The sequence below is a fragment of the Narcine bancroftii genome, chromosome 5 (assembly GCF_036971445.1).
Source record: "Narcine bancroftii isolate sNarBan1 chromosome 5, sNarBan1.hap1, whole genome shotgun sequence".
NCBI classification, from domain to species: Eukaryota; Metazoa; Chordata; class Chondrichthyes; order Torpediniformes; family Narcinidae; genus Narcine; species Narcine bancroftii.
The window spans coordinates 135,880,901-135,907,483 of record NC_091473.1 but is presented as its reverse complement, the minus strand read 5'-3'; the positions used below and the strand labels follow the sequence as shown (position 1 = coordinate 135,907,483).

Here is a 26,583-nt window from a genome sequence, read left to right as displayed (position 1 = left end):
TTCTCCAAATGGAACTGCTTTTTCCCTGGAGATACAACAATCAGCAGATGGTGGAATCTGGAGCACAAAACAACCTGCCGGAGCAGCTCAGGAGGTTGGTCAGCATCAGTGGGAGAAAAAGGAATCGTCAATGTTTCAGGTCAGAACCCTTCTTTACCCTAACTCGAGGAAATTGCTGATTTAAAAAGAAAAACGGTCAATGGCTAGGAGAGTGAGCCAGAACTCAGGTTCACCTCTGGACCGGACAGGAGACAGGTTATAGTGGGGGCACTGGAGGTGGCATGATCTGCGGACACTCGATATCTCTGAGGGGAGTCTCTTTTGCTTCTCTTCCTGGTCTTGACAGGGGCGCTGGACAAGAGGTGCCTTTACAGGGCAAACACGGGGAAAACTATTTTTGTGCATGTGACAATAAATGGAATCTTGACGTTTCTTGTCGAATTCAACGTTCAGTAAGTTAGCGTTAATGTTAAAAACTTGAAATACATTTTTAAAAATAAGCACAGTAAAAGCTTCTGTCTGATTTGCTCAGCATTCTAACCACTTCCTGCTTACACGCCAGCTTTCAAGCACTTACAGGATTTTATAGCTGAAAATTCCTGCTTCTTTATGTGGGTTATGTTTCCCATCAACTGCATAAGAAATTCTGAAGTGAGACCATAACCTTCCCTAAACATGGCCTAGGATCTTTAGGTTTGAATCACCAGGACTCTTCTATTACTTTATTGCAGTGCCGGGCTACATTGCTCATAGTTGCGGATGTACAGGGTACAGCTACAATTACAATGTAAATGCATGCCTTAGTACATTTAATTTAGACCTTCATTGTTCCTGCCAATTAAAGAGTGGCAGTGTACTGTAATAAAGGTGGAGACTTATTATGGATCAAGATTAAAGGGGAAGAACTACGATCAAACCTACAATTGGACAGACCATACATATCAAAGGAAATGTCATTTGTCGAGCACCACGTTAGGCATTGAAGCAATTGAGCCGCAATCATGCGAGAAAATGACAAATGTTTTGAAAATGTTCCACTTAAATCATACACAAGAGTGATCTAAGAATTTCCTCAGAACTTCCCCATGAAAAGCAGAAATGAAATTATTTGCTTAACTTGATTGAATACAAACTGATTGCTCCAGAAAGTCAAAGCAGGTTGGCTTACAAATGGCATTTGCAAGGAATTTGAGGAAAGTTGTTTACTGAGGTGAGGATGGCAGCAATAATTAGAGTGAATAAAAACGCAATTGTAGCATCTGGTGACGCAGAGACGGGGGCTAATGATTCAGAGGCCCAAGTGTGAATCCCATCATGATAGCTATGGAACCTAAATTTTTTATTAAATAACCTGGAATAAAAAGCTATTACCACCCAAAGTGACAAGGAAACCCATCAAGAGGAGCAGAGCTGTGAAAATCTCACCTCCGGAACAGTATCTTCCAAACCACAGTCTATCCTGACTTGGAAATGTGTTCCATTTCTTAATCAACGTGGGATGAAAATTTTGGAATGTCCAACAGTATTTCAGGAGTACAAATTGCGATCGCTGCAACAGCTGACCACAATCGAGATGGGCGCTAATTGCTAGTGACACGTACATCTCACAAAACAGAAACAAGCTCTTCAGCCCACAATGTCTGCACAGAACATACTGCCAGGCTTGACAGCATGGGGAGCGGGGCGTGCCCCTCCCACCCACCCGCAGCACTAGCGTCACAAGGGGGTTGCGGACCGCACTGGGTGACACCATCAGAGGGGGTGTCACCAAAATGACTCATGTGTGTTTGTCTGAAACACCGGAGGGAGGGGGAAGTGTGAAAGTCCAGAGGATGGAGGAGGTCCAGGCCAGGTATGGCACCAACCTCCCTCCCGCTGAGTGAGTTCTTGAATGGCAGTTTGCGAACCCCTCCCCACAGTTTATCTAATGTCCCCCTTGATTAGATCTCTTCTGACGCCAACTCTGCACGATGTCCAAGTCAAATCTCTGGGACTTTCACACAATACGTTTCCTTCTATTCATTGTATATTCTGAAAGCCTCTTAAACAGGCCCTTCTGCCCATCTTTGCTGTGCCGAACCATTTATTCCGCCTAGTTCAATTGACCTGCACGTGGACCATAGTCTTCATCCATTTACCTTTTCAAATTTCTCTTAAATGCCAAAATCTAATCTGTATCCATCATCTCCACTGGCAGTTCGTTCCACCCTCTCACCACCCTCTGAGAGGAGAGGTTGCCGCTAATGTTCCACTCAAACTATTTCCTCCTAATTAAATGCAACACACAAACACTCCCCTCAATTTTAACTTTCATAAATCCAGAGTTGTGGACAAAGTTTTAGGATAATATATAGGGGTTCATCTATTTTACATATACTACCTTTGCCCACAGTAAGGACCAGCGTGGTTTGAGGTGTCGGGAGTTCCGATGAGCCGACAACGTGGACTGGGTGCTCAATCCACATTCGGGGTGTCAGGAGCACATATGGCGTCGGCGAGAATCCACGGTCAGGGCATAAGGAGATCCAGTGGGCCGACGGCCGGAGCCAAATATGGGGGTGTGGGGGTGTCAACTTTTTGCATGCGAGATATTGAAGATCGCAGATTTTTGAGGCAAAAGTAAGGGGGGGGTTTGACATACCTGATATCGACCTTTACACGAGTATATACAGTAGTTTAACTTTGTGATTCATTTCAGCTGTGTTCTTGCCATAAAGGTCCAGTGAATATTTGAGAGGGGGGATTGCAAACCACATCCCTTTTTACTTCCATCAGAAAGTGAGCCACTTTCAATACCTTTTCTTAGGTCACCAATTTAACCTTGTCCACACACTCGTGTTGATTTTCCGACTCACTTTACCTGTAACCTTCACTTCTGCTGAAATCTTCAATTTTAATTTACTTCAGCGCAAGACTATTGTCCGCCACTGCATCAAACGTAACATTACAAGAGGACTGGATAGAAAGAATAGGAAACGGTGCTCTCACCAGAGGACTTGGATTCAAAGTAATTAGTAGAAAAAAAGAACAAAATCAGCCTGTGGGAAAAAAAAACAACCCACTTCCTACAAAAAAGACTGCAGCTAAAAGGAATGACAGATCACATCTAGAAACTGCATGGCGCTTACATTTTCGCAAAAAAAATAAAATAAAAGTCAATCAAATGGCCTGGGCCAATAACAGGACAATCAATGTCATGGTTATTATTGTGCAAAACTGAACAGCCACACCAAGCACAGCACTATAAGGCTGCGTACTTTGACCCCGCTCTACACCTACGACTCTGTAGCTCAGGAAGACAATAACACCATCCACAAATTTGCTGACAATACCACGACAGTGGGTTTTAGAAAAAGGGGTGATGAGCCAGCATACAGGAGGGAGACTGAAAACCTGGCTGAATGGTGCCCCCACAACCACCCCAAAACCAGGGAGCTGATTGTGGAACTGAGGGAGGGAAAACCAGAGGTGTACGATCCAGTGATCATTGGGAGATCAGATCAGCAAATTTTAATTCCCAGGAGCCACGATTTTGGAGGAAATTTCCTGGACATGAATGCCGTCATGAAAAAAAAAAGCACATCAGCACTTCTACGTTCTCAGGAGCTTGTGGAAGTTTGGCATGACGTTGAAAACCTTGGCAAACATCTGCAGATATGTAATGGGAAGTGTGCAGACCGGCTTCATCATGGTCTCATGTGGGGTGGGGGCGGGGGGAAGAACCTCAGTACCTCTAAGCGGAAAGCCCTGCAAAAGGTAGAGGTCACAGCCCTGTAAATCACAGAGAAAACACTTCCCACCATCAAGAAAATCTACAGGGAATGCTGCCATCGGAGGGCAGCATCAATCATCAAAGATCCAAACCACCCAGCATATGCGCCGTTCTCACTGCTACCATCAGGAAAGAGGTCTAGGTGCCATGAGACTCACACCACCAGGTTCAGGAACAGCTGTTACCCCTCCGCCATCAGACTCCTCGACAACAAACTCATTCAGGGACTCATTTAAGGACTCGTACTTTGCACATTATTCATTATTGAATATTTATTGCACAGCTTGTTTGCATTTCTCTCATTTGTATATGTATCCTGAATACAGGTTTTTTGCACTAACAAAAAGAAGAAATTCTGCCTGGTCCGCAGTTTAAAAAAAAATATCTCAGGGCTGTATGTGATGACCGCATGTACTCTGGCAATAAATCTGAACTTCCCAGCTTGCTTTATGCAGTTACTTCTCTTGCGGTCCTTCACTCATATCCTTAACACTTGCCTGAAAACCTTGAGGCATGGGCATGGATCCCAGCAGCACCCACAATTTATAGTTTCTCCAAAATACAAATGACCCATTTATAGCCCAACTTGCTTGACTGTCGATTGATTGATCTTTGTTCTCCCCCTTCCCATGAGCTCTGAGCTTGATTGGGTCACCCAGTTAGCGCAACGCTGTTACAGCACCAGTGATGGGGACAGGGGTGGGAATCCCGTGCTCTGAGGAGTTGGTACATTCTCCCTGTGTCTGTGGGGGTTGGGGACTCCAGTTTCTTCTCACCATCGAAACGTACCAGGAGTGTAGGCCAATCAGGAGTTATAGGGAAACATGGGCTGAAAGGGCCTATTACCATGCTGTATGTCTAAATTTAAAAAAAATTAAACCTTGTTGCTCAGTACCTTATCGAAACTCACATCTCCTGGTTGCTGTTCCTACCTTGACTTGAAAATATTAAATAAAATTTAAACACAATTTGTGTTTCATTGAACTGCGTTGATTTTGATTGTTTAGCTGTTTTTCATCAAGAAGACTCAGGTAATACAGAAACAGGACTTCAACCCCTCGATCATCAACATTCCTTGACACCCTACCATTTACTGTACATTTCCTACTCAAATTTGACTTCTCAAAGTGCATCACCTCATACTTTGAGATTCAAGATTCCTTTATTGTCATGCAATAGTGCAGGACATGGCCCCTCACTGGTCTGCTGCCTTGGTCACCATCCTGCTTCTCCTTCTCAATGGGAGGATGTTCTCCCCTGGTTCTCGTGCCCTGTGCCAGTCTGCTTCTCCTCAAAGTATGCAACCCCTCATGCCTATAGGCCACAGGCCTTCATGGTTACAGGATTTTTTTCCTTTACAAGCGCTGTCAGCTCCATTAACAGGCTGCTTTGAAACCTGTATGGAGCACCCAGCTTTAGGACCAGGCAGTTGAATTCTTCAGAGCAGCACTGTGTCTTCATTCTCCAGGGTCTGCATCTGTCGCACCACCACCTTTTATTTTAAACTTGTAGAAATTATTGATTAAATTCCACCAGCTAATACACCACCTAAATTTCCAACTGATCTCTTTCCTTTATTGCTATACACAATACTGCCAATTTTTGTGTTATCCACAGACTAAACTCTCTCCTATATTATTGATTCTTTCTTGTGACTCAGTCCATTAAAAAAAGCCTCTCATCATTGTTTTCAATTTAATGAATCTTTTGTCTGCAGATTCAACTGGACATTCTCTCCAAATGTTATGACACCCAAAACAGGACACCATATTCCAACTGCTGCCTTTAGTCTATTCTCAAGCTGTCCACGGTGGGCATGATGGGGTCACATGGCTTATTCTTGCTCCCATGGCAGCAGAGAAATATAATTGAAGCTTACATGTCAATCAGGTACCCTGAATTGACAGCTGACAAGGATAGAATCAGAGAATGTTAGATTGCTTGCCTGTTACATCCCCAAGGATTAACTGTTCATATAAATGAACAAAAGGTACAATTATGTTTAAATGTCATTTTTAAAAAAAGATGAAGTGGTCAAATTATGTGATAATCATTAATGTAAAGACAGTAGTTTAACTTTAATGGCTTGGAGCCATTACATTATTCACCATTTTAGTCTCATTTATTACAAGGGATAAAAGCATATTTAAATAAACAGGATAGTGCGTTAATTTACTTACTACACTACCAATCTGGAGAGTTCAGATTTCTGATAAAACCACAGAACACTACAGTACAGAAACAGGCCCCTTCAGCCAATGTAGTCTGTGCTGAAACATTTTTCCTTTTTTGCCTAGCCCCACTGATCTGCACCCAGTCCATAACCCTCCATCCACATACCTCTCCCATCCACATACCTGTCCAAATTCTCCTTAAATGTTAAAATTAAGCCCCCATTTACCACTTCAGATGGCAGCTTCTTCCACACTCCCACCACTCTCTGTGTGAAGAAGTTCCCCCTAAACTTTTTGCCTTTCACTCTTAACCCATGTCCTATGGTTTGTATCTCACCTGCCTTCAGAGGAAAAAAAGTTTATCTACATTTACTCTGTCCATCCCCCATAGGATTTTAAATACTTCCAACAAATCTCCCCTTATTCTTCTACGCTCCAGGGAATAAAGTCCAAACCTATTTAACTTTTCCCTGTAACTCAGTTCCTGAAGTCTGGGCAACATCCTAGTAAATCCTCTCCGCCCCCTTTCCATCTTATTGATATCTTTCCTGTAGTTAGGTAACCAAAACTGCACACAATACTCTAAATTTGGCCTCACCCATGTTTTATACAACTTTACCATAATATCCCAACTCCTATATGCAATACTTTGATTTATGAAGGCAAACATTCCAAAAGCTCTTTTTACAACCCTATCCACCTGTGACACCACTTTCAGGGAATTATGTATCTGTATTCCAAGATCCCTCTGTTCTACCACACTCCTCAGTGCCCTACCATTTACCATACAAGTCCTTTCTTAGTTTGTCCTTCCAAAATTCCATCTGCCATTTTTCCAGCTGGAAGCTTGGAAAACCTTTTTTGTTGTCCACAATGCCTCCAATCTTAGTATCATCTCCAAACTTGCTGAACTAATTTACCACATTATCATCCAGATCATTAATATGGATGACAGCACCAAACCCGGAGGTACACCACTGAGGCCTCCAGTCTGAGAAGCAGTCATCCACTCACCAACCTCCCATGAGGGACCTTGCCAAAAACCTTATTAAAGTCTATATAGACAACCTGCACAACTTTTCCTTCATCAACTTTCCTGATAACCTCCTCAAAAAACTCTACAAAACTGGTAAGATATGATCTACCACACACACAAAGCCACGTTAACTATCTCTTACCAGTTTCTGGCTATTCAAATACTTGTATATCCAATCTCTTAGAACACATTCCAATAATTTACTTACTACTGATGTCGGGCTCATCGGCCTATAATTTCCAGGGTTACTTTTGGAGACTTTTTTTTAAAAAAACGTTACAATGTGAGCTTCCCTCCAATCCTCTGGAACGACATCTGTGGCTAAATATTTCTGCCAGAGCCCCTGGAATTTCTGCACTAGCCTCCCTCAAGACCCGAGGAAATATCTAGGGGATTTAACCATCCTTATTTGCTTTAAGGCAGCAAGCACTTCCTACTCTTCAATCTGTATAGGCTCTATGATCTCACTGCTCATTTTCCTTGCTTCCAACATCTCCGTGCCTGTTTCCTGAGCAAATCCTGATGAAAAAAAACATTTAAGATCTTCCCCATCTCTTTTGGCTCCATACAAATCTGACCACTCTGATCTTCAAGGGGACCAATTTTGTCCCTTGCTATCCTTTTGCTCTTAATACACCTGTAGAAAGCCTTAGGATTTTCCTTCACATTGTCTGCCAAAGCAACCTCACATCTTCTTTTAGCCTTCCTGATTTATTTCTTGAGATTTTTCTTCTGTTATATACTCCTCAAGTACCTCATTTGTTCTACATTGCCTATATCTGCTTTCCACTTCTTTGAATCAAATCCCTAATATCCCTCTAAAACCAAGTTTCTCCTAACTTTGCCTTTAATCCTGACAGAAGCATACAAACTCTGTACTCTTACAATTTCACTTTTCAAGATTCTTCACTTACCTAGCACATCCTTGCCCAAAAACAACTAATCCCAATCCATACATTCTAGATCCTTTCTCATGTTCTCAAAATTGGCCTTTCAACCCAAGACCCAAATCTATCCTTCTCCGTAATTAACTTGAAACTAATTGCATATAGTCACTGCACGCAAAATGTTCTCCTACACATACTTCTGTCACCTGTCCGGTCTTGTTCCCTAATAGGAGATCCAATATTGCACTCTCTCTAGCCAACAACCTGTAACTGAAAGTTAATAAAACAAAAGAGATGGTTGTCAACTTCAGGAGGGCCTCGGGGGGAACCACATTCCACTGATCATTGACGGCTCAACAATTGAGGTCGTCGAGAGTATCAAGTTCCTTGGAGGGCACTTGGCAAAGAATCTGACCTGGTCCCTTAACACCAGCTCCATAGCCAAGAAAGTCCAGCAGCGTCTCTACTTCCTGCAAAGGCTGAGGAAAGTTAATCTCCCACCCACCATTCTCATTACATTCTACAGAGAATGTGTGCAACTGCATCACCGTCTAGTTTGGAAGGTGTACCACCTCAGTCTGCGAGACACTGCAGAGGAGATGAAGTCAGTTGAAAAGATCATTGGGGGCCCTTTTCCTACCCTGAAGGACATCTATATCACCTGATGCAGGCAAAAGTCTATAAACATTGCAAAGGACTCCACACACCTTTCACGTTCTCCCTTCTGCCATCTGGTAGGAGGTACAGTAGAACAAGGGTCCTTGCGACCAGATTAGGCAACAGTTTCTTCCCCCAAGCAACCAGAACATATACAGACAGTGTGCCATGGACTTCTACTGTATATGCCTTAATATTTTAATATTTCAATGTGTTTAACTTTAACTTGTATTTATGTAAATATGTTCCGTGGTCCTGGAGAAACGCCATCTTCTCTTTACCGTGCGAGCATGGTATGAACGATAAATAAATGCGACTTGACTTGATATCTCTATGTTTTGATTTAGAAAACTTCCCTGAACACATTTGACAGACTCCATGCCATCCAGCCCTCTTACAGTATGGGAGTCCCAGTCAATAAGTGGAAAATTAAAAACTCCTACTATCTCAACCTTGTTTCCTGCAGATCTCTGCCATCTCTCCACAGATTTGCTCCTCCAATTTTAATTGACTATTAGATTTCAGATTTCTTGTCAAATAACATCACATACAGCCCTGAAATTCTTTTGCCTTGTGCATGAGGTAGAAATCTCTCTTATTGGCAGTGCAAAAACTACTCAACATACACGGGTATACAAATAATGAAATATAAACAATTGACTGTGCAATACAGAGAGAAGTAAAAAATCAAAGTGCCAAGTGCAGAGTCCTTAAATGAGTCCCTGACTGAGTTTGTTGTTGAGGAGTCTGATGGTGGAGGGGGAAGCAGCTATTCCTGACCTTGGTGGTGCGAGTCTTGTGGCACCAATACCTCTTTCCTGATGGTTAAGTCCAACTCTGTAGTCATCTGGAAACACAAGTTCAAATACCAGCTTGGCAAAAAACAAATTTATTTATTTTTTAAAATTTTGACCTACAGCAAGGTAACAGGGCCCTTTCAGCCCTCGAGTCTGTGCTGCCAAATCACTCCCAATTGACTTACAACACCTGGTGCATTTTGAATGGTGGGAGGAAACCTTAGCCCCGGGGGAAATCCCAGGCAGACATGGGGAGAACGTACAAACTCCTTACGGACAGTGTGGGATTCGAACCTCAGTCCTGTTTGCTGGCGCTGCAACAGCGTTGGGCTAACTTCAATGCTAAATCTGGAAGATCTATGATTAATGAAGGTGACAATAGGCTAATGAAATATCATAACCCCACCCTTCCTTGCTAATGTCCTTTGCAGAAGTAAATCTGAAACTCTTGGGTCTGACCTCTATATATCTGGAAGTCTATATATATATATATATATATATATATGGTCAAATTTAACTATCCTTTGAAATAAGCTCGCCATGCACTTGGTTCTGGAAACGATGAGGGTTTGGTCAATAAATGCTGGTCTTGTGAATGCACATACAAGCCATTCTAATTTAGTGCCAAAAATCCTTCACAGTGATAATGTTTGATTACACTGGATAACAATTTTTTTAGAAAACTACAGCACAGAAAACAGGCCATTCATCCCTTCTACACTAGGCCAACCACTATCCCCCTAGTCCCACTAACCTGCTCCCACTCCATAACCCTTCAGGCCTCTCTAATCCATGTATCTTTCCAATTTATTCTTAAAACACAAGATTGAGCCTTCATCACCACATCAGATGGCACCTCATTCCACACTCCCACCACTCTCTGAGTGAAGAACTTCCCCCTAATATTCCCCCAAATCCTTCACCTTAAAAATATGACCTCTCGCATTTTGCATCCACTCTGTCTATGCTTCTCCTAATTTTGTAAACATCCATCAAATTTCACCTCCTTCTTCTTCGCTCCAAGGAATAAAGTCCTAAACTGTTTAATATTTCCCTGTAACTCAACTCCTGAAGAATCAGCAACATCCTAGTAAATCTTCTCTGCACTCTTTCAATCCTATTGATATCCATCCTGTAGTTAGGCAGCCAGAACTGCACATAATATTCCAAATTCGGCCTCACCAATATCTTCGAAAACTTCGAAGTAATATCCCAATTCCAATACACAAAACTTTGATTTAGAAAGGCTAAGATGCCAAAAGCTTTCTTTACAACCTTGTTCACATGCGTATTCCCAGATCTGTCTGCACTCTTCAGTGCCCTATCACTTACTATGTATGTTCTACCAAAGTGCATCACCTCACACTTGTCTGCATGAAACTCCATCTGCAATTTTTTAGTCCATTCTCCGAGCTAGTCCAGATCCCTCTGCAAACTTTGAAAATCTTCCTCGCTGTCTACAACGCCTCCTATTTTGTGTCATCAGCAAATTTGCTGATCCAATTTACCACATTATCATCCAGATCATTGATGTAGACAACAAACAATAATGGTCCCAGCACCGATCCCCGAGGCCCACCACTAGTCACAGGCCTCCAGTCTGAGAAACAACCATCCACCGCTGCTCTGTTTTCTCCCACAAAGCCAATTTCAAATCCAGTTTACAATCACTCCACGGATACCTAGTGTCTAAACCTTTTGAACTAATTTCCATGTAGACAACATCACAGCCTTTCCTTCATCTACCCTCGTGGTGACCTCCTCGAAAACTCTACAAGATTCTTAAAACACAACCTGCCATGCACAAAGCCATGCTGACTGTCCTTAATCAGCCCACGATTGTCCAAATACCTATATATCCTGTATCTCAGAACTCTTTCCAATAATTTACCTTCTACTGATGTCAGGCTCACCAGCCTATAATTATTTACTTTATTTTTGGAGTTTTTTTTTAAACAATGGGATAACATGAGCTACCCTCCAATCCTATGGTACCTCACGCATGGCTCAGGACATTTTGAACATATCAGCCCTGGCCCCTGAAATTTCTACACTTGTCTTCATCAAGGTTCGAGGGAATATTGTACCCAGTCCAGAGGATTTATCTACCTTTATTCACTGTAAAGCAGCAAGCACTTCCATCTCCTTAATCTCCATATGTTCCATGAACTTTCTTTGTTTTTCTTCCTTCTATTTTGTGATGAAAAATTTTTTAAAAACTGTTTAAGACCTCCCCCATTACGTGAGGCTCCACTCTGACCCTCTATGGGACAAATGTTTCCCTTACTATCCTTTTAATATACTTGTAGAAACCCTTCAGGTTTACCTTCAGATTATTTGCCAGAGCAACCTCATGTCTTCTTTTTGCCTTCCTGATTTCCTTCTTGAGTATTTTCTTTACTCTTCAGGTACTTCATTAGCTCCTTGTTGCCTATACTTGCTATACACCTCCCTATTCTTCTTAACTAGATCACAAATATCTCTTGAAAACCAGGGTTCCCTATGCCTGTTAACTTTGCCTTTAATCCTAACAGGAGCATGGAAACTCTACATGCTCAAGATTTCACCTTGAAGGCCATTTATTTACTTAACACATCCTTGCCAAAAAAAAATACATCCCAATCCACTCTTTCTATAGCTTTTTTCATTTCCACAAAATTTGCCTTTCTCCAATTTCGATTCCAAACATGACGAGGACCAGATTTATCCTTTTCCATAATTAACTTGAAGCTAATGACATTATGGTCATTAAACCCAAAATGTTTGCCTACACATACATACATCTCACCTGATCTGTCCTTTTTCCATACAGGAGATCAAGTACTGCATCCTCTCTCTTTAGCACCTCTATATATGGATTTAGAAAACTTTCCTGAACACATTTCACAAATTCCAAACCATCCACCCCTTCCACAGTATAGGAGTCACAGTCAATATTTGGGAAGTTAAATCTCCTACTATCACAACATTCTGATTCTTACATCAGTCTGCTATCTCTCTACAGATATGCTCCTTCAATTCAGTCTATAATATAGGTAGTCCCCAACTTATGTCCATAATGGGGACAGAAGAATCGATCGTATCTCGGAATGGACGCAAGTCAGAATTGTGCCGCGCCCATGGAGTAGCAGAGCCTTAACTTTTTAATTAAATCTTTTTTCACCGTATATTTGACAATAACAACTTCAAGCTTCCTGAATTTGTCGATCAACTTGGCGAATCTTTCCACATTCTGGTCCATGCTTACCTTGTTAGTCGGTATTCCGGGGTCCTGGGACTGGGTGTGGCCATCTTGATTCCTAAGCGCATGCACAAGCCTTCAGTGGGTTTAAGCAGTGGAGTTTGGTTGGCGCATGCACGAATGTTAAACTCCTTGACAATATTAAAATTGGATCCTTAACTCTCCCACATGTGCCAAATGAACCTCAATACACGAACATACCGTGTGCATGCGCAGTGGGTTCACGTTTTGGAGTTCGGTTGGTGCATGTCCGAGAGTTAAGTGCCCAAAGATATTGAAGTCGCATCCTTAACTCTTGCACATGCACCAACTGAACTCCAAAACGCGAACCCACTGTGTATGCACCTACTGAATTCACACAGGAATTAAGATGGCTGCGCCCAGCATTGGGACCTCTAATAAGGTAAGTATGCATATTTTGGCTCTTATATGCCCCTTATCCCTATTATAGTTTGTGAAATACAACATAAACCACTTCTGTTTTATATTTTTTTCTAAAATTCAGTTATATGTGCGGATGGCTGTAAGGTGCTTAGTACCTGTACAACTCAATCAGTGTGGTCACACCTTTCCAATTCCTCAACTCCTCCCATATGGCTTCTGTAGACAAGTCCACCTGGCTCTCCTGACTTCACACAACTGAGACATTTTCCCTGACTAGCAATGCCCTTTCATCCCTCCCCCTCTATCATGTCCAAAGCAACGGATATGTTCAAAAGGTTGGCTTCCTGAAAAGATAATGTCTTGTTAGACAACTTCATGTTGAAAACAAAAATAATTTAAGATTTGCTGTATCATGTGGGCACTTAGAGAAACATTAAATTCACTTTTATTGAATTTAGCATGTTTGATCAACTGACCTAAACTGACTTCAACTGACCTAAAACTGCTTTGCCACTATTTTCATTTGTACTCAACACCTGATGTCTCTCGTGTCAGTGTTCAACAATAGTCGGCCAGTATTGATGGATTCCTGTTGCCCTGATACCTCATTTCCATGGTTGCAATGTTCTGGTGAAACCTTTCACCATGCTCGTCACTGACTGCATCAAGATCAGCGGGGAAGACGTCCAAATGCGAACGCACAAAATGAATTTTCAGTGACATGTTACACTTCGTGGCTTTGTCTGCTTGAAGTCGACTTTAAAAAATGACAGGTTATATCTAAAAAAACGGTATGTGATAGGAAAATCTTAAGGTGATATTTGTAATCCTAAAATCCATAAAATATACCCAAGTGTCCAGGAAGCAAAATCTTTATTGACCAGTGTAATAACATCAGTATCTGCTGGTGCTTTTTTCCCTACTGCCTTGAAGGTTCAAAACATTCTTCCTAAAAGCGCAGATCAAGTTTCATAAATTAAGCCCATAATTAGCCCAATGATCTTGACTACATGCCAAACACAAAATTCACACCTGATATTAGCTTTCATTGAAGTCACAGTCACAATATTGTTGCTGTGAACAATATACACCAAAATGAAGACTAAAATTGAACAGCTGCAGATTGCAATTTGTGTAAACAAGAGTTGCAAGAAGGAAAACCTCTAAATGAATTCAGAATAATTAATCATTATTTAGACATTGTCAATCAATTGCGATACGCCTGTTACCTTGACATTTAGGTGTTATGTATGATAAATCCAATGCAAAGTGAGAAAATGTACAAATCTTTCTTTGGTTTAAGTCTATGTTGCAGCATTAAATAGAGTTCCCAAGGTCATAACAGCAGAAGTGCCACGTACTGACAGAGTGCAGGATGAAGGAGAGGAAACCAAACCAGTTACCGTTTTAAATTTGAACAACGAATCCTCTTTCTGTGCACGACATTGTTTGTTGCAATCGAAGTGTTGCATAGAGCACATTTCAAAAGTTAAACAATCTCGCTTTTTAATTCTGATATTGATCCACTATGTGATTTAATGTAAAATTGTTACGGCTTCATTGATACACAGGTTTGGATTTGTCCTAATTTAGAAAATTTTTGGAAAAATTATTTCCCAACTTTATCAGTCATTTTTAGGATAAAATTAGAACCATGCCCTTTAAATGTTTTGTTTTTTCCCTCAAGAAGAAATATGATTGACTTCATCTCAGAAGTGAATTTTAGCTTTTACCTTACTGAAGGCTAGATGGGCAATTTTGATGAAATGGAAAGACAGCACTCCACCTACTCAATGGTTACAGGAGGTCATGTCCTTCCTAAGTTTAGAAAAAAAAAATCAGACATAAAGATGTAAAGGTGAACTTTTACAAGATGTGGGACCCATTCATGAAGTATTAGCATAATTTAATGGTGCTTGGATGCCTCCTGAACAGCGTTGTCTGGTTTCCAAATGTTGTCCTTTGTTTCCTATGTATATTAGGTATGCAAGTTTGCTTTGTTTAGAGGGAGGGGTTTGACTAATGGTGTGGGGGGGGGGGGTTCTTTTTCCTTTTTTTTCCTTTTTAAATATTTTGATATAATGAGTTTGATTGGGAAGGGTGCAGACAATTTCCACTATGTATCATCAAGGTTTAATTTAAAATGTACAAATTATCTGTCTTTTATATTCCAGCCTATGTATTGTATTTATATGCGTGCATTTTTTTTTAATTAAAAAGAAAGAAATATTCAAAAGGGAGTTAAATGTGGTCCTAGTGACCAATGGGATCAAGGGCTCTGGAGAGGGGGGAAAAAAAAATCAGAAATGCCAATACAATCAGCCATGGTTATGTTGAATGGTGGTGCAGACTGGAAGGGCTGTATGATCTTCTCCTGCACCTATATTGCACCTCTATCCTTGGTTGGTTTAAATTCCCACACTGACTCCACTCTTCCAGTTCCACCCATCACCACTCATCCTTTATCTCACCATTCCATACACCACCTTGATGAAGGGTCTCATCCCCAAACATCAACCATCCCTTCACCTTGGCAGATGCTGCTTGACCTACTGAGTTCTTCCAGCAGTTTGATTTTCCTTCCTTTACACTTAGTTATAAATTACTCATAGCATTATAAAGGATAACTTCTGCACTCTGCAAGGTTTTCACCCAGATAGATAGACTGTTGACTTACTTGGTTAACTGCAACACAGAAGAATCACGTTCGCCGCCACTGGTTGAGCCTGTCAAAGCATTTGTGCCATTTTGAAATGGATGGACATCTGCAGAGTTGCACCTTTACGTAAAGTGATGACAGACTGCAAGGTTCCTAAATATACAGAAACCTCTGTTAAAAAAGTTATTTTAATTTGTGTGTTTTTCCTTTAATTTCTTGTTGTTCATATACTGGTGTTTCCTAACAAAGACCATTCCAGGTTTTACAGAAGCTATTAACACCTCAATTTTCAATAGTTTACTCTTAAACCAAATGCTAAGTGTTCTCAATATTCCAATGCTAACTCAAAGCGGTCAGCCACCAGTGAGTGTCACCCACAAAGCAAAACATTGAAAGATCTGCAGTGAGGAAGGCCCAGCTCAATGAAACACCAGCCCGTTCAAGCACTGGGCCTTCATTCTTGGGAGAAAAGGAAGCTGAGCAATTTCCTTGGGGGTGGCATCTGTAAAATTATGAAGAGTTTTGATAGAGTGTCTACAAGTGAGGAAGTGTCCTCATTTGAGCAGTAGGTACAACTTGAGACCATCATTAGGTAGGCTAGGGCTTTATTCCACGAAGCGCAGCAGGATGGAGGGGTGATCAAGAAGAGGTATACACATCATAAGGAGGAATAAATAGGCTGAACATAGTGAGTCTTTCGTCCAGAGTAGGGGAATTGTTAACTAGAGGACTTGTGTTGAAAGTGAAGGGTAAGAGATTTAAAGGGAATTTGAGGGGTGATTTTATTTTCCTCTTATATAGACGGTGGTGGGTACATGGAATGAGCTGTTCGAGGTGGTGGTTGAGACAAGTAAGATTGCAATGGTTAAGAAAAAATTGGAAGGATACATGGGTTTCGAAGATTATGGACCAAATGCAGAGAGGCTGGATGCCCATTGATGGGACATATTGGTCACCCTGGGCAAGTTAGGCCAAAGGGCCAGTTTCCACATTGTATGACTCCAAATCCAATTCAGTGAAGATGTTTCTTCAGAATTCCTCAAGAGTTGTACGGATTTGGAATTTACCTTCAGAGCAGTGGTTTCAAACTTTTTCTTTCCACTCACATGCCACCTTAAGTAATCCCAATGCCATAGGTGCAATGTGATTAGCAAGGGATTACTTAAGGTGGGATGTGAGTGGGAAGGGAAGGTAAAGAACCACTGCTCTAGACCCGATTGTTACTGAAATATGTGGCTTGAGAAAAATTGTCATTGGTCCATTTCTTTTGGAGTTCTGAAACCGTGCGCATGACGAATCAATTAGATACAGTGGTTTTCAAAATTTCTTTCCACTCACATACCACGAAGTAATCTATTACTAATCACAGAGCGCCTATAGCATAGGGATTACTTAAGGTTGTATGCGAGTGGAAAGAAAAAGTTTGAAAACCACTGCTTTAGAGGAAGAGATTGGCATAATTGAGGGGAGGTTACACAGAACATGAGAGAGCAGGAAAGGGATAGCAACTTCTGAAGAAGGGCTCAAGCCCAAAACATCGACTGTTTTTTTATTTCCTATGGATGGTGCATGACCCACCGACTTTCTGCAGTCACACTGACATGACTTTGTGAAGAAAGACGGGGAAGTCCAGGTGAAACACAAATCACAGCATGGACTGGGAGCCATGGTTACCCCATTTCTACCCTGGTTACCTCATGCAATCCCTTGTATCCAGATGTGGCCACTGAGATTCTCAAGTCAGACTGAGAAAGTTAGGTTTTCAAGTCCCACTCCATAAACCTGGAGTACTGGAGGGAGTGCAATGTTTGCGGCATTCTCATCATTCAGATAGGATTCAAGTCAGAAGTCCATTTCCACACGGGATTCCTGTAGCAGATCCCAAGCCAGCATTTTGTGGGACAGTAGAAATGTCCACTTGGCATAGCTAATACTTTGCATTCAGCCAACTTCCTTACATCAAATTAGCTGGTCAGAACTTGAAGTATACTGTACACTGCTACATTTCTTCCACGAGAAGGCCATCATAGTTTGTAAAATAATTTGGGAGCTGGCATGGTGATTGAAGAATTCTTCCTTTCTAAACTGACTCATGGTACAAACCTGCTTGATATAACTGTGGACTGCAGAGGAACACTTTAGAACCTAATGAATTAATTCAAGACATCCATGTGAGGTGGTGCCTGAAGTAGGCAAAAGGATCCCCCCTCCCCAAATCACCCTGTTTGCAACCTTTTCTCACTGCTACCTTCAGACAGAAGGTACAGAAGCCTGAAGACCAGCACCTCCTGGTGAAAGAACAATTTCTGTCAAACAGCAATCAGGCTCTTGAACCGCCCCTTTATAAGACTAACCATGGACTGCCCAACACCATAAAAGGATTGTCTGCACTGTAGTAGCACCTTTTATTTTAAACTATTGCAACTGTGAATATTTATTTTCTGTATTTATTATCTTTTTAATGTAAAGTATAGCATTGTAATTGTATTTTTTCCCTTTTGTGAAGTACCAGTTTATTTCTGCAGCTAACAAGAATTTTGGTGCGAAAGCACATTGTAAATGACAATAAACTCATTATCGTTAATGCATTATTGGTTTTTAATGAAGGCTCGTTCTCACCAAGAGGAAAGCGCAATGTAAAAGCTCACACTGTGACAACTCAAATGACGGGAAGAGCAGCACTTTCAAATTACACATTGAACAAGTACAAAATAAATACAGATGCCGGAACCTGCCAATTAAAACAGAAATCAATGGAAACACTCAGCAGATCAGGCCGCACCTGTGGAAAGAGAAGCAGCCTTAATCTTTCAAGTTGAAGACTCTTCACTTGCAAGTTTGATTCACTTTCCTCATTTCCAACCGCTTTCAGCAGTTTCTAATTTTATTTAAAATTACCCACACAGTTGGAGCCAAGGGGGGCATTTGCAGGCATGGCCCCACCCTTGCGAGGTGCTGTGCCCCCATATGCTCAGGCCATCACCCACCATCAGACTCGCCCCTGCCCACGTCACTAGCGGGTGTCAAGTGTCACTAGTGTCCAGCTAGTGATTCTCCATGCAATAAAACCAGCGCTTTCGGCTGCTACTTCAGAGACCACCGCCAGCGCAGCCCCAGCCCCGCTGACCGAATTTACGACTGTCAGACTGTCAGACTGTGCCCAACCCGGTTACCCTAATGCCTTCCTCTAACACTTTTTCGGCGCTGACCCCACCCATACTGCCTAATAGACTATCTCGGCAGAGGAAGTTATACAACACTGCAAAGAACCTATGTGGCTAGCCACACTGGCAAAAGCAATGATATCTTCACAAGTTACATAGATAACTTGGTTTTCTCTGAAACACTTAACATCTCACCACACTACATAGATGTGTAGTCATTACTGCAGTGTAGTGTGGGAAATTCACTAGTCAATTTGCCCAGAGGAAGATTCGATAACAAATAATGTCCTTTTTTGTGATCTAGTTCAGAGATACACTTTGCCCATGGCACCAACAATAACACGTCACTGCTCAGTTTTAAAATGCAGACAGGGGCTTGAACTTGGGAGGGGAAAAACAAGTGCAGATGATAGAAATCTAAAATGCAATCTTCCTGCCTCATCCCAAGGATGAATTCTCCACAAATGTAGTTCACCCTCAATAATGCGCAGGAATGTCAGGTTTGGGTCTCTGAAGTTCAAAATGTACTGGGGGTGTAGATTAATGGGGTGTAATTGGGCGGCTGAACTAATGGGCTGAAATGGCCTGTTACCGTGCTGCATGTCTGGATTAAAAAATTTAAAATAAAATTTAAATAAAACTTAAAGTAGGTGCCAACCCACAAGCAATCAACAGGTCATGGCTAACACCAATTGCCGCACATTGTGGTAACGTTGGCACCACCTTTCCGGTAACTTGTATTCCTACTCCGATCATTTTAAACAATATGTGCTGAAAATATACAATTAGCCACGTCGGAAAAGAGGTAAACAAGAAAAATCTGCAGATGCTGAGGTCATGCAATGCACAAAAGGGCGAGAGAAATGGTTACAGTGCCAGCATTTGAATCCCCCGCTGTCTATCACGTTCTCATCGTGATTTGTGTGGGTTTCCTCCAGGTACTCCAGTTTCCTCCCACCCTTCAAAAACGTACAGGGATTGGAGGTCAATTGGATGTAATTGGGAAGCATGGGCTTGTGGACCAAAAGTGTCTGTTACTGTCCAAATTGTTTTTTTGTTTCATAAACTCATCAGATCACACAACATCCATAGGAAATAAAAGGCAGTCAACAGTTTGGGCCCCGAGCTTGACCACTGCTGAATTTCTCCGGCACACTTGAATATTGCACATCTAAAAAGAGCAATGAATGATACTTTCAATTAGCCATTCTCCACAGAACCCACAACACATCGAATGGGGCCCACAGACTGAGGTCATAAAACATCTTGCGTGTTTGTTCTGTGGGTGGTAGGAAAGACGTATAGTAGAAACCAACTAAACTTGACAGCTTCACAGGGAAGGAGGCCAATAAACTTTGAGCAGAATCTCAAGGGGGCCGTAACCAAATTTACAAAAGTTGAGAGTGGCTGCTTTAGATGACTAACTTTATATGATGATTTTGGGAGGGAGGGAGTTTAAACTGAGAATTACAAGACGGAGGCAGGCCCTTCCAGCCCATGAGCTCATGCTGCCCAAATACACCATTTAACCCACTAACCCCCACACGTCTTTGGGATGGGCCAGGAAACCAGAGCACCCGGAGACATGTGGAAAACATACAAACTCCTTACATTGGATTCAAACCCAGGTCACCAGCATTATAAAAGCATTGCTCTAAATGCGTTGCATTTCGATGATTATTTTGCAGGTTGTTCCTCGAGCCAGTTTTCTCACAGAAAGTTAAAGATTTTTTTTCTTACATTTGTTGGTCAGAAATGGTACTGTTATTATTAAGTGCTGTGTATGTGGGGGCCCTGTGGTCCGGAGAAACAATATTTTGACTGCTTGTGCATGTACAGTCTGTTTGTAGTAAACTTGAACAATCCCTTCATCCTCTCTCCCCATGAGGGTAGTCCTCCTAGTACCCACGTGCGATTACTGGGGTAAAGGTGCTAGAAAAATTGCAGGGCAATCTACCCTTTAAATTGCCAACCCAGCGATTTAAGGGGGATCCCGCTCCCGCAAATGACGTGTCACCTACTCGCCAGAAGTACTGCCAGATGTTCGGATGCTGGCTGCCCAGTGAGGCAAGCACACAAGCGCTGACGTCACCCGAATACATGGGTCAGTCATTTTCATTTTCAAATTGCCTGTGGACGTAACCTAGGAAAGATTAACTGGGTTCCCGAACTACCTCCAAGGTGGGTCAGGAGTCTGGTTGGATTCTGGCGGGGTTGACCAGGTCAGATCCTTTCTAATTGCCGACTAACTGGGGCGCTAACCAGGCAAATTGCCTGGTTAATCCCATTTTACAAGGCAGTTTGAAAGGGCCTAATAATGGTTCACAGTGTAGTTGAGTGCTAGGTACTCCCAATATGAACAGCTCTTCATGCAAACAGCAAATGCTTGCCAGTAAAGCAAGAATCAGTTTGGAAATTCAATGGACAAATCATTTGAACCCTGAAGTATTTTTCCTACAGAAGCCTGTTTTTTTTGGACTGTGATGGCCTGGGCTAATTTTCTCTCTTGGTGTAAACACTAAAGCCAGCTGTGATGTCCTTCCCACTCCCCAATACATCAGCAGCTAAACAAGAAATCTGCAGATGTTGTGGTCTAGTGCAGTACACAAAAGAAACTCAGCAGGTTGCACAGTATCTACAGACATCAAAAGGCAGTCAACATTTCGGGCCTAGGCCCACCAGACTACAGAGAACAGCTGCAGTGACAACATCCAGAACAAACCCGTACTTCTAATTTGTTCAACTCTCAAACACACTAGAAACTTGCTTTTTCTGTGGAACCCATCACAACCACCCCTTACACACACCTCATTTTCCAGGACTATTTGACAAACACCACTCATTCAGAGTCAATCCTTTTGGCAATATTGTACAGATAATGAGAGACTGAATGTTTTACTTCTCACATCATGCACTTATTTATTCTTGACGTGAAATGTGAAAGTCTGCAGACGCTTCAAGATGTTAGCCTTGAAGAAGGGCTCAGGCCTGAAACTTGGGTAAAATATATTTACCTCCTATGGACATTGCAAGACCAGCTGAATTTCCTCCAGTATTTCTGTGTGTTTTTATTTATTTATTCATAAACACAAATCCATTGGCCAAGTGCACATTTGTTAAATGAGTATGGGAACATTCATAGTACTGAAGCCAGATTTGGTTGCCAGAGACGTTTTCTTTCTCAACAGCAGATTATTTGAACTCACTAACTTCAGAGACCAAAGAGATACCACCAGGTTGGTTCCAGAAATTATTCACCAGTTTAATTCCAGAAACGAAGGGGTGAGTTTACAATAGGAGATCAAGCAGCCAAGAACAATACCAGTGTTCAGATGGGTGAACAGGATCTTCTCGAGCAGGGGTGTCAAACTCAAATTCACGGAGGGCCAAAATTAAAAACTTGGACTAAGTCAAGGGCCGAACTAAATATTTATTGAAAATTTTCAACAACATCTGCATGTTTTCTCTTCTTTCAACATATGTAATGTTAAACTTTTTCTTATTAAAATAAATGTTTAATAATAGTTTTGGATAAACTCTTTCATTGTCATTGGCCCATTTCCTTTGGCATTCTGAATCCATGCACATGACGAGTCAATGAGGGATGATTAAAGCAGTGGTCTTCAAACTTTTTCTTTCCACCCACAGACCACCTTAAGCAATCCCTTACTAATCACAGAGCACCAATGGCACAGGGACGCGAGTGGAAAGAGAAAGGTTGAGAAATGTTGTATTGTGGTAACTCCACATCTGATTAAGTTAATTGTTAGGCAAGTGGTCAGAGAAGGACCCCACCCCCCCCACCCCAAGAAAGGCTTAAATCACAGGAACAAAATAAGCTTCCATCTCACTGCTCCCAATCTTACACACAGTCCTGATGTGGAATGTGGGGGTCGCAGCTCCACGTTCACCCGAGTTCAAGTGCTGTCTGTGTGGAGTTTGTACGCACTCCCCTTGTCTTGGACCAACAGGTCGGTCGCCTGACGAAGGCACCCGAACCCCCCGTTGAAACGCCGGCGTCCGGGACGGTGGAGGAATTGGCTGAGAAGAGCGCGTTTCTCCCACCCCCCCTCCCATGGTTGGAGAGGGATTAAACTGCGATCTCACGGCGCCGGGCTCGTCTCCAACAAAAGGAGCGGGAGGCAGGGTCCACCGCACACGGAGCGAGGGGGAAGGCATCGCCAACGAGACGTTCGGTCCGGCGTCGCCGCTGAAGCGCAGACCCAGCGAGAATGGTCCCCAACTCCAGCCGCGTCTGTGTGTCCGGTAGCTGGGCGGGCTGAGTGCAGCGCTCCGATCCCCGGCATCTTCATTTTCACCTTCAGTGTGCATGCGCTATACTGGCGCGACAGCCAGCGGGCCAACTCTAAAATATATATTTAATACGATCTTGCGGGCCAAATATAATTATATCCGCGGGCCAGAGTTTGACATGTGTGTTTTAGAGCAGTGGTTTTCAAACTGTCCCCCTAAACTCACATTCCACCTTAAGCAATCCCTACACTATAGGTGCTCTGTGATTAGTAACGGATTACTTCAGGTGGGATGTGAGTGGAAAAAGAAAGTTTGAAAACTGCTGTTTTGCTCGTACCTAATTGACTCGTTATGTGCACGGTTTCAGAACTCCAAAGGAAATGGGCCAATGACAATTTTTCTTCAGCAAAATATTTCAATAACAATTGGGTCTAGAGCAGTGGTTCTCAATCTTCCCTTCCCACTCACATCCCACCTGAAGTAATCCCTTATTAATCACAGAGCACCTATGGCATAGAATTGCTTAAGGTGGAATGTGAATTTTTTGGGAGCACTTTGAAAACAACTGTTCTAGATACAAACAAAACTATGAAAAGATGGAAGCAGGGAGACAAATAACGAGGGGACATAGCCTCAAGATCTGGGGGAGTTGATTCAAGACAGATTAGGGCAAACTGATTCTCCATAGAGTATTGAATCTGTGAAATTCTCTCTCCAAGAAAACAGGAGAAGCTGCCTCACCAAATATATTTAAGGCACAAATAAGTAGAATTTTCAAGCATAAAAAAAATAAAGAATTTATGGGGAAACTGGTGGGAAAGTGGAGATGAGTCAATAGCCAGATCAGCCATAATGACTGAATGGTAGAGCAGGCTCGACAGGCCAGATGGCCAATTCATATTTCTTATGTTCTTGTATCAATTATCACAGATAACCAAAGGCATGCATGTTTTTGCACTCCAGGCTTAAGCCTTAAAGATTTTGCTTATACTCTGCTGTTCAGAGAGAGTTAAGATATAAGGTGTCCCAATATCCATCATAATATACCATGGCAGCACTAGATGTTAAGGATTCCTGAGAGGAAGAAAAATTGTTAGAAGAATGGAGGGTTCAGATTTTTTTTGTCAGTGGACATGTATGATATCACATACAACCCTGTGATTCTTTTTCCTGCAGGCCAGGTAGAATTGCCACTTAATGGTGGTACAAGAAAAAAAACATACACAGCAGATACATGTAAACAAATTATGGAGGGCTACATTGATGACTACTTTGGAGCTACCTCATGTACCCATGAGGAGCTCACTGACTTCATCCACTTTGCTGCCAAACTCTAGCAACACTCTCCCTTGATCCCTGTCTCCATCTCTGCCCCTAGGCGCAACAAGCACAGAATTCCTCTTGTCCTCACCTACCACCCCACCAGCTTCCACATCCAACACATCCTCCAACGCCATTTCCGCCACCTACTGCGTGATCCCACCACTCAACACATTTTCCCTTCTCCTCCTCCTCCTCCCCCCCCCCCCACCACAGGAACCATTCCTTCCGTGTCTCCCTTGCCCACTCCTTCCTCCTCACCAATCATCCCCTTGGAAACTTCTCTTTCACCCACACCTCCTCCTTCATCACCATTCAGGGCCTCAAACAGTCCTTCCAAGTGAAGCAACATTTCCCTTGTGAATCTGCAGGGGTTATCTACTGCATATAGTCCTCCCGTTGTGATCTCCTCCACGTCGGAGAGAGTGAACACAAACTGGGAGATCGCTTTATGACATGTCTGTCCATAGTCTCATACACAGCCAGACTGAGAATACCCACAAACTAGAGGAACAACACCTCATCTTCCCCCCACCCCCATCAACCCCACTTCCCTATCTCCATCCGTCTCTACATTTAGTCTCCTTTCACACTTACCTTGTTCCTCATCCTATCCAATTAACACCTTTTGTTGGTCTGGATTCCTCCTCCAGCCGGCACTGTCGAATTCTGGGACTTTGAGATTTCCTGCTCCCGGCTCATTCTGCTTATTCCTTGAATGAGAGCCCAGGCCTGAAACATCAGCAATATATCTTTCTCTCCTGTGGACGCTGAAAAGTCCGGCTGAGCTCCTCCAGACCTTTGGTGTGTTTTTAATACAAACACAAACTTTCGTGTTTCACACAGGGGTATTGGAGTCCCCATAGGAGGCTACTATAATGCAGTCCATCAGCACTTTATCCACCACACATCTATAGAAATTTGCCATAGTTTCTAACGTTTTCAGCAAACTCCTGAGAACATGGAGGCGCTGACACGCTTTCTTCATGATGCTATTAGTATGTTGGGTCCAGGAAAGATTCTCTGAGTTAGTGACTCCAAGAACTTAATTTGCTCACCCTCTCCTCCTTTGATTCCCCCAATGATCACTGGATCGTATACCTCTGGCTTCCCCTTCCTTAAGTCAATAATCAGCTCCTTGTTTTTGGTGATATTGAGTGCAATGTTGTTGCTGGTGCACCATTCAGCCAAGTTTTCAATCTCCCTCCTGCACGCTGATTCAATGTCTCTTTTTATACAACCCACTACTGTGGTATCGTCACCAAATTTGCAGATGGTGTTGTCGTACCGAGCCACATAGCCCTGTGGTGCTCCAGTCCTAATGGAAATTGTGAAGGAGAAGTTCTTACCAATCCTCACTGATTGTGGTCTGGTGAGGAAATATAGGATCTAATTTCACAGGTCTTGGAGTTTGTTGATCAATTTTGAGGGGATGATGGTGTTAAATGCTGTAGTCAGTAAAGAGCATCCTGATGTCAGCATCTTTGCTCTCCAGGTGTTCCAGGCCTTTGTGTAGAGCCAGTGAAATGGCATCTGTCATTAGACCTGTTGCTATGATCGGCAAATTAGAATAGATCCATGTCGCCGCTCAGACAGGAGTTGATATGCTTCAAAACACTTCACTGTCGACATGTGCCACTGGTCAATAGTCATTTAGGCAGGCTACCCCATTCTTCTTGGGCAACAGTACAATTGACATCTGATTGAAACAGGTGGATACCACACCCTGCTGGAGCGAGATGTCAAAGCACAGATTTTTATATTCGGTTGGGTACTCTGTCCAGACCGGATGCTTTCCTCTGATTCACTCTTCTGAAGGCAGCCTGTGCATCATCCTTGGATACAGAGAGGATGAGATCATCAGGAGACATGGAGATGTGCAGTAGTGGTTCTTTCTTGTTCTTGTGGTTGAATTGGGCCTGGAAGTCATTGAATTCATCCAGGAGTGAAGCTTTGCTGTCTCTTACTGCACAGGATTTAGTTTTAGGCCCTGCCACAGCAGTCGGGTCTCCTTCGTGGTTTCCACTTTAGTACGTAAACTCCACTTTGCCCATGAAATGGCTTTCCGTAGGTCATACCTACTCCTTCTGTAGTGATCTGGATCTTCAGACTTAAATGCCTACAATCCAGCTCTCAACATGTTCTGGATTTCATTGCTCATCCAGGGCTTCTAGTTGGAGGGAAACCCTGGACGATTTGGAGGGTACACACTGTTTTGATAAATTCTGTGGCAGCCCT

General features: G+C 42.5%; 1 protein-coding gene across 14 annotated transcripts in view; it reads right to left on the bottom strand.

Moving 5' to 3' along the window:
• Nucleotides 1-26,583, bottom strand: part of lrrc8db (leucine rich repeat containing 8 VRAC subunit Db) — a 105,534-nt gene that overhangs the window by 64,953 nt on the left and 13,998 nt on the right. For 13 of the 14 annotated variants that reach the window (XR_011357941.1, XR_011357942.1, XR_011357939.1 and 10 more), the window contains one exon: nt 15,626-15,760. The gene's annotated coding sequence lies outside the window, so the exon portion shown is untranslated. Of the gene's footprint in view, nt 1-14,681; nt 14,767-15,625; nt 15,761-26,583 lie in introns of all 14 variants that reach the window. The other variant, XM_069939144.1, reaches the window with a different exon arrangement.